The 9,678-nt window shown below is 40.0% G+C and overlaps 1 long non-coding RNA gene across 1 annotated transcript; it reads right to left on the bottom strand.

The window, feature by feature from the left end:
* Window positions 1-4,485: 4,485 nt before the first annotated feature.
* LOC136290270 (uncharacterized) lies at window positions 4,486-6,821 on the bottom strand. The gene is made up of 3 exons (XR_010721069.1): window positions 6,592-6,821; window positions 6,090-6,316; window positions 4,486-5,524 (listed from the first exon to the last, which is right to left on the bottom strand). It is a non-coding gene; the product is annotated as an uncharacterized lncRNA (long non-coding RNA).
* Window positions 6,822-9,678: the final 2,857 nt, after the last annotated feature.

A 9,678-nucleotide genomic window follows, 5' to 3' on the forward strand; every position in this document is an offset into this window, starting at 1 on the left:
CTGTGAGGGCAAGCTGTTGGGTATGGTGTCAGACTCAATAAATCTATACATCCTTGTTTCACCCAAACACAGCTCTATCACAAATGATACAGTCCATCACTGTGCCTTGTGCTGATTTTTTCAACTTAGAATGTGAACTAACAGCATATTTAAAAAGGTGTGTGGGAAGCACTGTTTCCTGCAGGAATCACCACAGGGGGTCAGGTACAATACCTGAGAAACTTTGATTCCTGTTTGTCCCACTATGATGTTTACACCACTGAGAACCCATGTATTATACGAAATTATATATAGCAAGCCAATAGGATATAGCACTTGGCACCCTCTTCTTTGGGGATGATGTCAATGTGTTAAAGGACATGGGGAATGGAAACACTTGTAAGGAGCAGTCCATGGATAAGAACTACTGAGAAAATTGATGAGAGGAAAAGGAGAATAATTTGTGGTGCTGCACAGTGAATATACAAAAAACCTGGCACTGAAAGTGTTGCTTTTCCTTTATTTATTTTTTGGTTTTGGGTTTTTTTTAATTATCATGAAAAAGTCAACATTTTCAGGTAGCTGTGGGATTAAATGTGAATAAAATAAACAAGTTTTTAGTTTCACAAACTCGTTAGCAAACCTTAGATTTTCTCCTTAGATTAGAATGGCTGTGACAATGTTGACATAGTTGTCAGAGAGCACTTTTCATTTGTGGATCATAAAACAATGAATAAAAGTAGGGAAAAAAAATATGAGCAGTGCCTCATACAGAAAGAATCTGAGGAACAGAGAAGCACACTGATTTCTCCAAGGAAAACCAAGTGTTATAATACCTTCTGCAGAATCATATCCACTGACCCATCCTGGGACTATGGGGCTTTCTTTTTCCTTTTAACCCTTCCTTAACATTTCAGACTTGCCAATGAAGTTGTATTTGTGGCACCACCTCCCAGAGTGTTGCATGACTTCTCCTTAGAGGACAATAACACTGCTACAGGAGTCAAACACACAGGAGAGGTCAGGGTCTCAGAAGAGTAATTGCACTTCCATTTCCAGGCTCTCCTCAGGCAGTTTGATCACAAACAGAGTGGACAGAGCCATTTTGGACAGACTGCTGTGAATGCCTCCATACCCAGACTCCACTTCCAAAGAGGATTTAAAACAGGGGATTGAGCTTGGCTGGTCAATTTGCGAGTAGAGGATGATGGGAAGTTGGGGAATTCTGCTGCTAAATTCTGTTATTCCTTTGGCTCATTCTGCTTGTTACCTTGCAAGTGCATCTACTGACCCACAGAGGACCACAAATAGCATCCACCAGGCAAGGGAGAAAATATTTCATTTTCTCCCAAGGTAAGTTCATTTACTCTCCTCAGATTCACAAGTGAAGTAGTCTTCTTTTTGGAAGGTATTTCTGAATACCAAACTTTAGATTATGTACCGATTTTACATACCTCTGTACCCCCATTACTGCATAACTTTAGATTGCTATAAATCTTGGGATTGAGTACTCTGAATATAGTAGAATTTCCTTTAGGAGGAGCGAGGGAATTTGAAACAAAAGTTTGCTAGGCCTTTCTGTAGCTATCAGATTTGAGAAATGAAATCTGAATCAATGTCAGTGTATTTCTACTGCTATCATTTAAAAATAGATTTACTTTAACACTTGAATTTTACACATCATGTAAGACACCTTAAACTTTTCTGTTCATCATCAGAGATGTCTTAAAAGATGATGCATAGATATTAAAATTTCTAGCAAATGCTCATGGTCACTCTCTGTTCCACAGTGCAAGACAAACCTTCTGATAAATTAAAAAGTGGCAGGTATGGCTCTGCCAGTGCTGGATCAGGATAAGGAAGAGCCAGAAGTATCTTTATCCCTTCTAACGCCTCATGATCCTAAGGTACTGTAATCCATCTCCAGGCAATTGTGAGCCATGCCCAGCTGGTCAGGGCCTGAGCAGCAGTCCCACAATCATACAATGAGATGGTCACAAAGTTGGCAATGTCCAATACCCGTATGGATTTTTGATGTATTTATTATGTGCCTTCAATAACTGCATCTTCCAGGGATTAGCACAGAAAAGTACAACCTTCAACATTACAGGCTATAATTAAGAATTCAACATCCACAAGCTTTAGGTCACTTTAAAACTCCACTCCCAAGTTACCAGGAAAGCCAGGAACTCTGGATTTTCAGGCAAGGCAGATTCTCTTCAGAAGGTTAATTTACTCCCCTAGCCTTCAGTGGCACCTAGTGGAAAAGAAGTAACTCGAAGAGCAGTTGGGAGGGAAAATGCAACTATGCAATCTTTTTCCAGCTCCATCAAACAATCTTCGTCCAACACCTCCAACAATAAGGATGTGGAGTGGCTATATGAAAAAATAACAAGATGCTGGCATGGAGCAGAGCTCCTGGCAACAGGAGCCTGTTCTCTCAGGAAGGGCCTGTTTTTCAAAACAAGTTCAGAAGTTAGCACATGAAGGTGTAAAAAGAGCCTAATGCAGCATGATGACAAAGCCAGCAACCCTGAAAGAACAGATAGGGTGCAAAAGTGATGAAAGGTGGATCTGACCAGGGAGACTACTGGAATCATTTAAGATTTCCTGTTGGAAGTACATACAAGGCGTTTTACCTTTTCTACCAGGGCAGACATTGAGTTATCACTATCCATTTACAAGTCATACTTGGCAGTTTAATAAAGTATCTTTTTTTATTCTTCCCTTTTCTGACCATGCCCCTGTAATTTATTAATACAGATAAGATTATATGTTGTTCTGGGAGAACACATGCCTTGTTTCCTGGTAGCTCTGTGCCACATTACTATATTATTGGGGAGTCTATTTATAAACACTCCTTGTGGCTTCACCCACTCTTCAGGGATGGGACTTTAGGTTCCCTGCCCCTCCCCTCCCCTCCCTCACCATTCCCAGCCCCTGGAGCTCCTGATACCTTGTGAAATTGGCACTGCCTTTTTATGGTTTATTTTTTCAGATTATCTGTACATCAAGTAATACCTGAAGGGAACTGACAAGAAAGATTGAGACTTTTTACAAGAGCATGCAGTGACAGGACAAGGAGAAATGGCTTCAAACTGAAACAAAGGAGGTTTAGGTTAGATAGGAGGAAAAAAGTCCTTAATTTGAGGGTCGTGAAGCACTGGAACAGATTGCCCAGAGGATCTCTGAATGTCCCATCCCTGGAAGTTCAAGACTTCGTTGAATGCAGCTCTGAGCAACCTGATTAGTGAAAAGTGTCCCTGACCAAGGCAGGGGAGTTGGAAGAAAATATTTTTTAAGATCCCTTCCAACAGAAACCATTCCATGATTCAATGATTCTTATTACCTGACTTGAAGAAAAGTCCACAACCTTTTTCAGACTAGTACTTGAGCTTGTAGCTTCCATATCTCATTCACCATGGGAGAAATCTATCCTGTAAAGCTCATCTAAAAGTTGTCCCCATTGTCAGTGCACTGCCACACACCTTAACTCTATTAGCTATTGTGTCATAGAGTCACCTTTTCCATTTTTCCTCAAAACAGCTATGAAACTTCACCAGTGGCAAAGTGAGTTGGGCACTCGGCTTCCACCAAACTTCTAAATATTAGTGTAATTCTGCTTCTTCTTTTGCAGGTGGGAAAATCTCTCTATAGCTTCACTGGAGTGTTTGAGGAGTGCTCACATGGGTTAATGCAAAGGTTTTTGATGAGTATTTATCTCCCTTGATAGCCAGAAGAGCTCATTCCCTGTACCATACTTTCACTGCCTTTCTGGGAAACACTTGCTATCGTATTTCTGTAGTCCATCCATCCTCATTTTGGTACTTATGCATTCAGTTTTCCTTGATGCTGTCATCCCTGAACAGTTGAAAAAGGCCAAGATAAACAGTTCATGAGTGGGTTCCTTCTCCCTTTCTACTTGAGCTGCAAAACCAGACCCTGAATTTGTTCTTGAAAGAACAACACACTGTTCACTTCTCTGCTCACATCTCTTCGGCAGAGTTTTCAAGAAAGCAACTCACAGAATGCTAACTACTGGACAGACCTTGAAAAGCTCAATTTCTCTCTGTCCTGTGGTTTTAGTCTTTTCCTATTTTTTTTTTTAAATTCATCTCCAAATACCAAGTGTATTGGTAGAAGATGACCTCAGCATGTGGCGACTTTGTTGGGTAGGTGGTTTCTTTGTTTGTTCTACACATCCTCTCCAATTCATCCAATTTGGTATGTATTCATTCTATGATACTGAGGCCAAAGGACAGAAGCTTCCAGACAGGCAATTTATCAACAGCTGCAGCTCCATCCTATGGAGCTACTGCATTCCCAGCAGCACGGGCTTGTCCTGTCTGGGTACAGCTTGTCCTCGTAATGCCAAATATGACACTGCCAGAGTTTGCTTTTAGCATTAATCCTATGGCATCACCCAAGTGAACTATTTCAGTTGTAACCCACAGTATAATAAAGAAGGGATTAAGATGACCTTGATTATTAGAAAATTACAGTACCCTAAACCTGATGGAAATAGTGAGTATTGCCCACTGTCTCTTAGATGAGTTCAAACATTAGCTTGTTAGGGAGGGAAAAAGCTTGTAAATGTTAGTGTTTAATAGCAGATCCAACAAAGTGTTTAATAGGTGCACCAAAGCCAGAACATCTGCCACCAACTTTATTTCATACTGCAGTGGGCTGTGACTGACATCCCTACCGTATTCCATGTACTGATTTGTTCTCTGTATTGGATTTTAAATTAAATGTCTTTGTTTCCTGAGACCCTGGTTTTCCTAACAAATGGTCCTTCTTCTGCACTGCTTTGAAATCCATCACATTTTCATGTGAATATCAAATAGTGGTTTATATTTTTCTACTGAATAATTTTATTCCTCCAGCATGCACACCATTTGCCCTGCCTAGTATACTCTGCATTTATCTTATCTCTTTCTTCCTTTTTGCTTAAGTGCTAACAATATAATGAAAGCTGCAAGCAGATAGGTTTCATATCTGTTGATCTGATTACCTTTAATTTCAAAATAAGGTACTGTAATTTCTTTCCACCTCTTGGGCTGTGTATTACCCTCTAAAATCTCCATTGCTTGTTTACATAACTTTAGAAAACATTTTGATACCCTATAATATTTCTTGGGCAATATGGACTATACAAAGCACTTAGCAGGGTGAAAGGGTAAGGTTGCAGTGCCATTTAGAATGTTTCTGGAATAGCAAAGCGTTTCATTGTTTGTTTTCCTGTGTACTTTTTTGTAATAACCAAGATCTTTTCCATTTTCTTGCACTTTTGGAGGTCACTAACTGCTAGATGCTTGAACCAACTAGTCTAAACTTACTTCCAGAGTAAGAACTTCCAGAATTTATTTAATTTAAATCTGATGGAAGACATCTATTCCAGTCATTGCCAGTAAGAAGTAAGATGAAGTAAGCTGTATGGAATCTGCAGAGTCCAGCTCTGTACACAAGAAGTCCAGGAGCTTTTGTGAAAGGTGAGATCTTCTCAGCATAAACTCTTCCACGGAGGGGATGATCCTGCTACTGCCTACAGATTAGGGAAAAGACACAATTTCCAGCCTTTATACAAAGAAAATTGAAGATAGAAGCATGTTTAAATCCATGTAGGGACTATTCAGCCTTGCTAATTCCATCTGCTTATTGATTTAAATGTGCCTGGTTTAATATGCACCTCTTGGGGAACTTTCATTATGTGAGTAGTTTTAGAAAACAGTGCAGTAATAACACAAGTGAGAGTGAAAAAAGTTTCTAATGACATCAGGGTATTAGGTAGAAATCTTGTTTGGTGCCTGCCTGTTCTCAGGTCAGACTTAGTTACTACCACGAAACCTTCCTCTCATAACTTTTAAAAAAAATCCAGAGAGGATAAAATTAATTAGGAAAACAGAGCTATTTGGCAGATGACGGTCCCACCTATCAAAATAATGTGCATCTGTTCACGTTTTATATGCCTAATTTCCCCCAAATAGGTGCAGAATACTCAACTGTTATTTTTAGATTTTGTGGAAATCCAAGGGAAAAATAGAAATATACAGCTGGAACACTGCATGGGCATCATTAACTAGAAAAGCTTGTTTTCAAAGAACGTTTACCATGTCTTTTCCAGATTCTCCTTCCATCACCTATAATACCCTCCTTGGTCTTTTCTCTCTGCCGAAGAACTGGGTATTCTCCAGAAGCATGATCCTAGCAGGGACTAGTACTCCTCAAGCAGTGTGAGTAGTTACCACAGGTGGTTGTTTCTCTCTGGAGCCACAGTCAGCCAGGGGTACTATCTGTCTTCCAGGGACTCTCAGCATTTCACAGGATGAGCTCTGAGCTGGAGGATTATAAAATCCAATACTAACTGTGAATGTCTTTCCTCATTAACAACACAGGGAGTAAAATCAAAGGTATAGCATTGCACTGCAGTGAATGCAGCACGTGTTTGCATCCAGATCTGTAGATATAGGGCAACTTTGAAATTTAAGTAGTCAAAGAAAAAAAGAAAAAATATCCTTAAAGTAGTCCCCAGTAAAAGCACAGCGCTTCTGTGCTTAAGCCAGCCTTGATACTGGGGCTAGACATAGAAAGTGAAAAACTAACTGGTATTACCTTTGTGCACAGAAATTGTAGCAGACAGATTGTCCCTGCCAGCATCACAGAAGGTGGGAGCATGGGGACATGCTGGGAGAGCCGGCACTGGTGATTTCTTCTGCCTAGTCCCCTGGTCCTGCTCCCTCAAACTCTCTCTCTCTCTCCCACATCTTGTCCACAGTGGGGAAAAGAGCCCCATTTTTGCTTGTGGCAGGTGATGTATGCTAATCAACCTTCAATGCTGAGTGCTCTGGGCACACCCAGATGGTTGTTGGGTCCAACCAAGACAGACCACCAGGGAAGTGCTTGGGGATGAGGCAACCCAGGAAGTCAGTTTGCAAGCTGGGGCTTAGGTCAGGGGAATCAGTGGGCACCAACAGGCATGGCTGAGCTGGAGACCAGGACTGTCCCCAGCATGGCTTGGACAAAGGCTAAAGGACCAGTCCCTGGGTACATGAGCAGGTATGGAAAAGATTCCATGTGAGACTCATTAGGGCCATTAAGGCTTATTGTGCCCTCAGAGCTCCAACAGCCCAGAGGAAACACATGACTGATGAAGGAAATGCTTGTTATCAAATTATTTTTGTCCACCTTGAAGAAATTCTGTAATAGCATCCAGCTATCTTGTTGCCATCTAATCATGTAAAAGGTGCTAATTGTCAGCTGATAATGAAAAGGTAACACAAAGGCATTGTAACAGATCTCTGAAGTGGCTCAGCAGTCAGCCTCTATCTGTGATGAAAGATGTAAATTCAATACTCACATCAAAGGAGGTAGTCATGCACACAGCCAACTAAACAAGCATTGGGCACCTACAGATCATTCACATATTTCATGTCATGGGAAATACCAGGATGGAGAGGAAGGGTGGTTGGAGGGTTACATGTAAATGTTCGTATCTAACCTGAACCCAAATTCACACCTGGCTTGCCCATAAACATAGTTATAAATGTAATTTATAAAAGCATTCTAATTTATAATTATAAACATAAATTATAAAAGCATTTAATCATCTAAGTATGCATTAATAAAATTTGTAGTGAGGCTTAATCAGCTCTTTAAAAGTTAGGGATACATTTGTGTGTATTTGTGTATTGAGATAGATTTAGGAGCCACATACATCTTCTCCAGGGCTGGGGTCACAGAGACTGTAAAGCAGAGATGATGATGTTTATTCCTTTCCAGACACTTGATTCCCAGAGTCTCACTGCCTGCTTTCCATCATCAGGGCATAGATCATCACTCACTGTATGTGTGTGTATATATACACTGAAAAAAAAAAAAAATATATATATATATATAGTGGGTGGAGCTGGTTTTGTAATTTGGCTGCTCTGGAAATAGAAACTGTAATATCATCACTCTTGATTTTGGTACTTGTGTATGTATAATAATAATAATAATAATAATAATAATAATAATAATAATAAAATACATATTCTTCCTCTTACAGTGTAAGTAATCTTTCAGTGCCTTACATCTTCATTATACATACCTGTGCGAAAGGAAGGCAAACACTTCCACAAAGCAATGACAGAAAGGATTTTGAGCAAGGCATGGAGGGCAGATTCCTCCTGCTGCAATAGAAATTAGGAAACCCTTGTTCCTTTATTCTCTTGCAAACTAGAAAAATAGTCAGTTTTGAAGTGATTTCTTTGTTTGTTTTTGTTTTTTTTTTGTTTGAACAGAAGAAAATATTGAGTTTCTCTGCAAACCTGCTAGGATCTAAGTCCACCACAGGAGTACAGGCATGTTTAACCTGGTTTGAGCTGACCAGCCATGCTCCAACCTGTCACACTCTAACAAGGATAAAGTAAAACTTGTAGCCTCAGCAGGAGGCATCTTCAAGCTTTGTAGATGTGGGCATTGCAGCATAACATTTTGTTATAGATAACTCCCACAGAGGGAAGTGTCATATAAGGCAAATATTTCTGCAGCTTGTAGCAACTCTATGTGATGGCTGTCACTTACATTGTACCAAAATTCCTCACCCAATATTTTTCATATGAAATTTTTATGAAATATTTGTTACTGAAAAAACACCACTCTACAGCTGAACATAGGAACTATGGGACTCCCACCAGAGTGCGTATCACAGATAATGTGATGATGATACTTGGGAAGTCTTTCTTCCTCAACCTGGAAAAGTCAGGGTCTGAAGTCTGGAAATAGTCTTATACTGAAGTCCAGCGAGAGGCATTAAAACTCAACACATAACCAAACCAATATTCTTCAAAAAGCAATGAAAATACAGTTATATTAGGGGTCAGTAAACTTACCTGGAGGACTTCTAAATCCAAACCACAGCACACTGCTGCATAACCACTAAAAGCACCCAAGGCAGAGGGCCTGAAAGGATGGTGTTTCACATTTGTATTTCAATTTACCCTTCACTGTACTCAAGGAAAAATAGAGGTCCTTTGTGAAGAGCTGAGCACAGCTCTTGCCAGCTGATGGGAAATGCCCATGGAGGGATTTATGTGGCGGAGCTCCTGCCTGTGAATCACGAAAACTCAAGAGGATTAGTGCTTCAGACTGAGAAATGTGCACAGCAGTAGGTCTTGGCCCTGGATGGGAGAGTCCAGCAATTACTCACTCCTGCTCTGTTTTCTGGACACTACATAGAAGCAGGCAACGCAGCAAGTAAAACCAAAAGAATAAAATAAAAATCAGAGACTCTTTTATAAGAAAGTAGACGTGGCATAGAATTAATGTACTGGGCTGTAATACTTCTTGATCATAAATCTAAATGCCAGCTAAAGGGTATTGTTGTTCTGGATCAAAACAAAGTATATTTATCTAAAAGACACCAAGGCAGACAGATCCACTGTATTTGTGGTTGAGAAGCACATTTCCAGTCTCCAATTTAAATGGAATCGGAACCATTTAATCTGTTCTTTATAGTGCCATCAGCCTGGGTTTCCGGAGATATTTTCAGCAAGCATTAGTTTTCAGACACAGACATATCTATGATTTATTTATATGGGACTGAATCAGAAAATACTTAGTTCAAAACAAGGAAACAAGCCCTGGTGTCCATGGAAATTTTGTTTTCAGAATAATTACAAGGTTTCAAGAGCCAGTTCATTTAAATGGCTAATTTGT

This window comes from Chamaea fasciata, unplaced genomic scaffold (assembly GCF_029207755.1).
Source record: "Chamaea fasciata isolate MVZ Bird 193981 ecotype frontalis unplaced genomic scaffold, bChaFas1.0.hap1 SCAF_5, whole genome shotgun sequence".
Classification (NCBI taxonomy): domain Eukaryota; kingdom Metazoa; phylum Chordata; class Aves; order Passeriformes; family Sylviidae; genus Chamaea; species Chamaea fasciata.